The sequence below is a fragment of the Macaca thibetana genome, chromosome 6, assembly GCF_024542745.1.
Source record: "Macaca thibetana thibetana isolate TM-01 chromosome 6, ASM2454274v1, whole genome shotgun sequence".
NCBI classification, from domain to species: Eukaryota; Metazoa; Chordata; class Mammalia; order Primates; family Cercopithecidae; genus Macaca; species Macaca thibetana.
The window spans coordinates 60706172-60714783 of NC_065583.1; positions in this window are offsets into that span (position 1 = coordinate 60706172).

The window sequence follows — 8612 nt, forward strand, 5'->3', positions numbered from 1 at the left end:
TTGACCCAGTTGGTTGGGAAAGCAAGTCTGGGAACTTATGTCTTACTCACTCTGTGAAAACTTATTTATGAGTGGAATTTTAGGAGTTCGAAACCTGAAGAGGTCTTAGACCAGTGGGTGTGTTTACCCTTGAATTCTATTGACAAAGGGGCAATTTTACATCAAATTTAATCCGACTTAAAGATGTTAATATTGGCCAGGTGCGGTGGCTCAAGCCTGTAATCCCAGCACTTTGGGAGGCCGAGACAGGCGGATCATGAGGTCAGGAGATCAAGACCATCCTGGCTAACACGGTGAAACCCCGTCTCTACTAAAAAATACAAAAAACTAGCCGGGCGAGGTGGCGGGCACCTGTAATCCCAGCTACTCGGGAGGCTGAGGCAGGAGAATGGCGTGAACCCGGGAGGCGGAGCTTGCAGTGAGCTGAGATCCGGCCACTGCACTCCAGCCTGGGCGACAGAGCAAGACTCTGTCTCAAAAAAAAAAAAAAAAAAAAGATGTTTATATTCTGTAAAATAAAAAGTTACACACTCTAGCTAATGTTAATATTTGTTTAGGACTTAGTACTATGCTATGTACTGTAAATATATACTAAGAGTGTGCATGTTATAAGTCAATTAATCCAAAAAACATTACAAAATAGGTGCAATTATTATCTTTATTTTACAAATAAAGAAACAGAGGTGGGGAAGTTTAAGTAGCTTATCAAGATCACAAATCCAGAACTGTTTCTAAGCCAGGATTTTATCCCAAGGAATTCAGCTCTATAATCCATATATTTATGTAAATGACAATAAATGAAAACACAATGCTCCTTTATAGTCTATCCTAGTAGAATGTCATTTTTATATGTTAAAAGCTCACCTACAGAACTTCCAAACCAGTGCAATGGAGTGAGAAAACTATGTTGTTCTGTTTCAATTCCTACCTTTAACAGAACACCTAGAATTATCATCTTTTATATTTCGTGATGAAAATTATGTTTAATGGATTCAATTATTTCCACTTTGCAAATTTTAATTATTAAACTATTAAAAACATTCGTTTTTTATCCATCAATTGCAGCTATTAGGCAACATAGAAACACATTCCACCTCAGGAAGAGACATTTAAGAAGTATTTTTAACAACAACGATGCTTCCAAGACTGTTCCTTCTCTTTGGCTAGAGCACAGTCATCAGAGATACAGCTGTGAAAGCAGCACAGAAGTGGAAGTATCACTAGAAAAAAAAAAAAACTGTAAATAGCTCCTCAAGGAACAAGGCAATAGAGAGGTCAATTATTTGGAAAGCCATTAGAAAAGAGCCTGCACTGATTTGCATGTCCCCAAACTCTGCATTTGGGAATCCAGGGCAGTAAATGTGATCAAACATTATTTTAAGCAGCAGCCAGATAGATGCTCAAATTACATACTTTGGCTTCCAGCAGTTTTCATGATAGGTTGATTTTGCAATGTTTCCTACACTTAGCAGGTGCCTTAGTGTCCACTCTATACAGTTCAAATTGATGACAAGCCAACAGTCATTAAACTAAACATGACATTGTCTTGGATTAATATTTTCTACAAATTTGATATGAGTTTGTAGCAGTAGTTAATTATAAAACAAATCCTCAATTTTGCAAATTTAAAATTTATTCTATTAAATTTGGTGGCCTTTAGGGGACAGGGACACACAGGCACATGCTTCTGTTTTATCATATTTAATTTTTCCTTGCTATGAGTTATTATTAATAATAGTTTATGCTCCATTTCTGAATGGAACATAAACGTCCACAAGTGCTTCCCCAGTTTCTGGATGGGAGAAACCAGGCTAAAAATCGATGAATGCCAGACTGAAGAAAAATCAGTAAACCGAGGTTTAATACAGTATACACGACCAGGAGAATTTTATCTTTACTTAAAAAAAATCTACTTAATAAGGTTTAATTATGCCAGTTTATTTTTACATTGTCTTCATGGAAACTAAGTGCTTAATAGTCTTTTCTCCGTAAGCATTATTCACACGAAAATTATTTGTCAGTTTTCCCCTAACTTGTTTCTTCTCTAAGTTAAATCATGTCCAATGCTTTTGTTATCAATCTTATTATCTAACCCTGTAACCATTTCTGTATGTTTTTGCCATTATATCGAATGAGACCTGTAATGTTCTCCAGAGTAATAATTTGACATATGAAGACTTCAAGAGTAAAAAATAAAGAAATAAATTAAATGGAAGGTGAAAAATACATCAACCACTCCTATTACCTATTATCCTGTTGATGATTCAGGACTATCTTCAAATTCTTAAAATATAATAATTACCAGGTACACTTTCTATATGTACATAGTGTTCTTAGCACTCAGAATTCAAAGCTTATTTGCTGTTTACCAGTAGTGATGGTAAAGTTAAATCAAACAAATCTATTTCCTCACTGTCTCCTTTCAGTAGTAAACGTTGCTAAGAAAGCTGGAACAGATCCTGGAACAATGGATACTTGCATATTGAAGTGTTTTCCTCTTTCTCAGGAAACCTCAAGGCTTTTAGCTACTCACACCCTAGATACAGGTTCCATGCATGCAGAAGAGCATATTATTTGATACTTCCAAGCTACTGGGAAAGCTGAAGGAAGACCTGACCACAACTGAGCCAGCTGAGCACTACTCATCCCAGACTGACAACTAGAAGTTTTGCACAGAAAAAGAGGGACGAACTGGGATAGAAAGGGAGGCTCAGGGAAAGCAGCATGTTATAAGGGACTTGGAGTGAGAATGAGCACCAAAGGAACATGGTTGAGATCTTCACATTAGTTCCAACAAAGAAGCATGATTGGTCATCCATTATCAATGCCGCCCTGGTAAAAGAGTCTTTATAGCCCACTCCATTCACATCCCCAAGTTTTTACACAAATTAATCATACAACCTTTCACTTGGGACCCTAAGGTCTGAGCCTGACATCTCACTCCTATTGTGTTACCTAACAATTATCCTTAGGTCCTCTCCCTGTCCAGATGAGCACCACAGCAACTGCCCTGTAGAACACACCAGTCCCTGGGTAACACTGCACCTAATCATCAATTGTTGGATGCTCCTTGTTGCTCCTTTCTACTTTGTTTCTTATAATAAATCAGTTTTCGTTGCTTTTTAAAAAAAATTTAACAATACAGTCTCAGTCTCAGACTTAACAGTAATGCAAGGTGCCTGGATGTCTGTTCTTTCACCCTGCCAAAGCAGGTATAATATAACTCAAACTAGAGTGGCTCACAAATATCACTTGAATTGAATTTGTTGATTGCTGGTGAAGCCGAAGAGTTAAATGTGATTACTCACCATGTGTAGTTCTAGACCAGCATCACTATTGCAGACATAGTCAGAGAGAATGTGAGCCATCATCATGATCACCACGTGTAACCCTTGTAGCCTTGCCTGTGAGAAGCTAATTTGCTCCTAACACATAGTTGAATATAAAGTATATACATAGATTGCCTTTTGATTGACTACTGTGCTTTTTCCTAAAATGAGGTTAGTCATTTTCATGATATTTTTTATTTGACCTCTTAAAATACTTTTTTTTTAACTTTTCATTTATCTTAGTTTTTTTCTATTTTACTAGCCCAATGTTCACATAGTTCACACATAGTTCACTCATCTCTCTGACTTCCAAATAATGGAGTGCCCTAGGATTCCATTCTTGTATACTGCTTTGTATAAAATAGTGTTTTAATAACCCTTACTTTCCCAATTTTCATCATTTTCTATTCACCACATACTGCTGTAGTTTTCTTTATATTTCTTATTAACATTGGACATATTCTGTATTTGTTATTACATTTGTGTTTACTGGTCATCTAACTATTTTCATTAGAGTACAAGCTCTGTTGTTTTTCTTGCATTATTTTATCCCAGTTCTTAAAATCATCCCTCAGCCTAGTAGACACTGATTAAAAATTTGTAGAATGTTAGCATCACTCCTGAATTTCTAACATATTTATTTCTTGTATAATTAATACATTTGTAAAGTAATTAAACTTATTGTATTCCCTCAAATGATTTCTGCCCTACCAAGTTGATAGAATTATATAAATATTTGATTATTATGTTTTGTAACTACCGGTACAGATGATAACTTAAGCCATTAATGTGAACAGAAGAGAAGACAGGCCTTTACATCTTTTTATTCTCTCTGTCTTTCTCAAATAAAATATAGAACAAACAACAACAACTAAAAGAACAAGTTTAATGGTTAGGTTAATCATTTTACCACAAGAGGGCATAAGTTCATTTATAAAAATCTATTTACAACAGTGCTCATGTGATTGGAGAAAAACAAAACACAAAAAATGAAACATTCACAGTGAAACCATCAATCCCTCTCCCACAACTTCTGAGAAATTTCTTTGGACAGATGAAAAAAATAAATATTTCTATTTATTTTCTATCCTACCAGGTGCCTAAAAATTTCATTGTTTTAACAAGCACTCTCTTAATTTCAAGCTTTTAGTGGGAAGCATTATATAGATGGGATTTTATTGAGAAATTATCTCAAAGAGTTTTCTTGGCTTTGCAAAAGAAGGTCTTAATGACAAAGTGCTTTGTTTAAGAAAGTGACAATAATTGGGGCTTGAAGGCAGTTAGAGACAGAATGGTCTGAAAATGTGGTCAGCTGAGATGGCTGTAATTTGGATATGAAAGAGAGATGATAATACATAGGATATGAACAAAAAACCCTGACATTCTGCAATGCAAAATGTGAAATTTTAGATTAATACTATCCAATGTACATATTAAAATGAGTGCTGGTCCTTGAGCAAGGCTATTATCCTCCACTATTTCTCTTGTTTCAGTAAAATTTGCTAGACCCAGAAAAGCCATGTGCTATTTGTGCCTCAGTGAAAAGAGAATATGGGTGGTGTTCAGTCTGAGGAGAAACAGTGTGGAGAAAGATACCTAGTCCAAGGGCTGACCTGAGGAACCGAGAAGTCATTGGGAACAGGCAAGTGGAGGAGTTGGGAAAAGGGAGGAATGAACATTATGCAGAGACGCTGAGAAGGAACTGGTTTATCCTACAGCGCGTGGCAAGCAGGGGAAGAGGGAGTTTATTCAATGTGGAAAAAAACAGATATTTAGAGGATTTGGGAACTCCAAAGTAGCAAAAATATTGGCTTATACAGAAGAAAGGCTTTTATATACAGTCATCTAGTTATTTCAAGTTTTAGTCTTGAAAAAATAAGAAACAACAAACAGACTGCATTAGCATGCTCACTTACAAAACTTCTTTTACTGAAATGTACAGTACTTCATTGTTAAGCTCTTGGCTTTTATTGCATTTCTTGGCACTTTGTTTTCCTCTTTCTAGTGAATTAATTATACAGCTTAATATTTTTCAGTTTTGCCCTGATTTCTAGGAAGTTAAATTTTACGCTTTGCAATGAGAATGTATTAACCCTTACAGTAAAAGCATTTGTCTTATCTCCTTTCTTTTGCTACTATGTTCATGTTTGTGACTATGAGGTTTTTTTTGCATGAATTGTCTTTGGTATAGGCTTCCTCAAGTCCTTTTTGGAAGGGAGCATAGTAAAATAAATCATTTCAGAATACCACAGGTCAGGAACATATCACCTGATGGCCAATCCAGAAAGGACTCTACCTTCTATGCCCATCCCAGTTGGTGGAGTATTAACAGAAGATGCTTCTTTAGGTGATATGCCACTCCAAGTGGTGACTTTAGATATGGTAGTTTATTTAGAAATGGAACGGTTTCCTTTAAGGCAATCTTAATTTCTCTCTAAGAAAATATATATACTTTCTGGCCTCTAAATTCATCGGCATCAAGAAAATGATTTGAGTATGAGTGAGCTCTACCATCTGTACCAAAGGTCTTCTCAGTCTGTGTTTTAATTACCAGATCCCTTGTCCTTCTCTGAAATAGATTCTAGGTTCCATGAGGGCAAGCTGTCTATTTTGTTCTTCATTCAATCCCTATTCACCTGATCAAATTTGGAACATATCTGCTCAATATTTGTTAAATGAGTAAAGGAGAATACTCAAGGGCAAGATTTTAAATTGGACCTAGCCTAAATTCAAGGATTATGAGTTTCCTGGAAGAAGGGTTGATGACTTTAAAGTGTTGGATTTCATGAACACTCTTTTAGAAGTTAAAGTTGCCAGTAGGTTGAGATAATCTGCCTCTAGAAAAGGCTAAAGAGAACTACTCTGAGGCTTCCTTTGGTAATTTAATATTCAAGTTATTTTTGTCGGTATTTCCAGTTGGTAATGTTAATGGATCTTTTCTGCTTTGAAAAACCTGTATCTAAAAGAGCTTTCTCACAAAAAAGGGAGGCTGCTTCTCAAATCTCAAATAAAAGCAAACTTTTATCTCTTCTCTCTTTTGCTTTTAGTTTTGCTTCAGTTATTTTAATTTTCTTAGCAAATTTAATTATTTTCTTTAGGAAAACATGAGTGTCCAGTTTATATCACACATGCTGAAGAAAATAAACCATGCCAGTAAAAATCCATTGGCAAAGGCCATTTCCACTTCAGGAATTCTCAGTATTCTCTGGAATGGTCTACATGGAAGGAGTAGTTTAGAACTATTTCCTGTTTCTTGGGGGACGGGAGTGTTTTTCTCTGAGAAAACTAAATGATTTTAACTTCTTAACCATCTGCTAATTTTTCATGACAATACAACTTTAATACCTACATACGTTAGTTAATATTTGGTAGAATATTAATACTTTTAATGTGCAAACAGAATATTCTGACATTTGAAATTCAAATGGATACTTTTTATTTCCTTTAAAATAACTGTTAGGCTACATAAGTGGACATTTTTATTTGTTCTACATTAATTACTATGTATATTCTCCTGTTGAAAGTGTTGAATTTCTAAGAGAAGCAATTTTGTGACTAAGCCACAGTGAATATAAGAGCACATCTCCTATTTTATACCATAATTAAACAACTGTTTGTTTGTTTTTCTTAAAAGCATGATTTCATTCCAGAGGGGGAAAATATTTAATGACCTCTTTAAACAGAAGCCTTAACATTAACTGACATCATACAGCAAATAATATTTAACAAGCACAGGATTTTCCGATGCTTTGTAAGAATCCCTAAGGAGCATGTTTTGCTTTTTGAAATGTATTTGTCTTCTTTCCTTGCGCTTCCTTAACTAATGTCTACATCTGTACTTTTGGAGAATAATAATTACTGCACCAAAGGACGTTTCTCCAGTGAAATTTCCTATTACCTCTCACACTTAGGTTTTTCTCCCTTCTTAATTTCTTTTCTTGTTAATTGAGTAGAATTTCCTGAAATGAACAAAGGACTTTTCATACATCACTACCATTACTATCAAATAATAAGAATATAATTCAAAAATCTGTAGCATTTATAAATGCTATAACACTCGCTATGGATATTCTTGAAGAAAGAGGTGATCTCAGTTTCTACACTGGAATATACACAAGTACATAGAAAATCAACTACGCCAGTGGCCCATACAGTATGGATTGTAAGAGCGGAAAATAACCTAAATATCTCATGACTGAGAAATGAGTGATTAAATTCTCATTTGAGATAGATAAAGCATTATCATGAGAAACAAGTAACAATTATAAAAAATATATAATATATATTGTATATGTATCTATCTTTTCATATAGAAATGAAAAGATATCCAAGATTTATTCTTTTAATTTTTTTAAGTTATAATTTTTGTGGGTACATGGTAGGGTGTATATTTATATATTTATGGGGACATGAGATATTTTGACACAGGTATGTAATACATAATCATCACATCAGGATAAATAGGATATTCATTACCTCAAGCATTTATCCTTTGTATTTCAAACAATCCAATACACTCTTTTAGTTATTTTAAAGTGAACAATTACAATGTTTTTTTACTATAGTCACCCTGTTGTGCTAGCAAATACTAGGTCTCATGTATTTTTACAACTGTATTTCTGTACCCATTAACCAACCCACTTCCCTGCTACCTTCACTGACCACGATTCCCAGTGTCTGGTAACCATCGTTCTACTCTCTAACTCTATGAGTTCATTTGTTTTAATTTGTAGCTCTCAGAAATGCATGAGAAAGTATAATATTTGTCTTTCTGTGCCTGGTTTATTTCGCTTAGTGACCTCTAGTTCCATCCATATTGCTGCAAATGACAGGATCTCATTCCTTTTTAATGACTGAATAGTACCCTATTGTGTGTAAGTTCCACATTTTCTTTATCCATTCATCTGTTGATGGACACTTAGGTTGCTTCCAAATCTTGGCTATTGTGAATAGTGCTGCAATAAACATGGGAGTGCAGATATCTCTTTGATATCTGATTTCCTTTCTTTGGGGTATATAGCTAGGAGTAGGATTGCTAGCTCGTATGGTAGCTCTATTTTTAGTTTTTCAGGAATCTCCAAACTATTGTGTATAGTGGTTGTACTAATTTACAATCCCACCATCAGAGTATGAGAGTTCTCTATTCTCCACATCCTCAGCAGCATTTATTATTGCCTGTTTTGGGATATAAGCCATTTTAACTGGAGTGGGATAAAATCTCATTGTAGTTTTGGTTTGCATTTCTCTGATGCTTAATGGCATTGAGCACAAGACCTCCTGTTA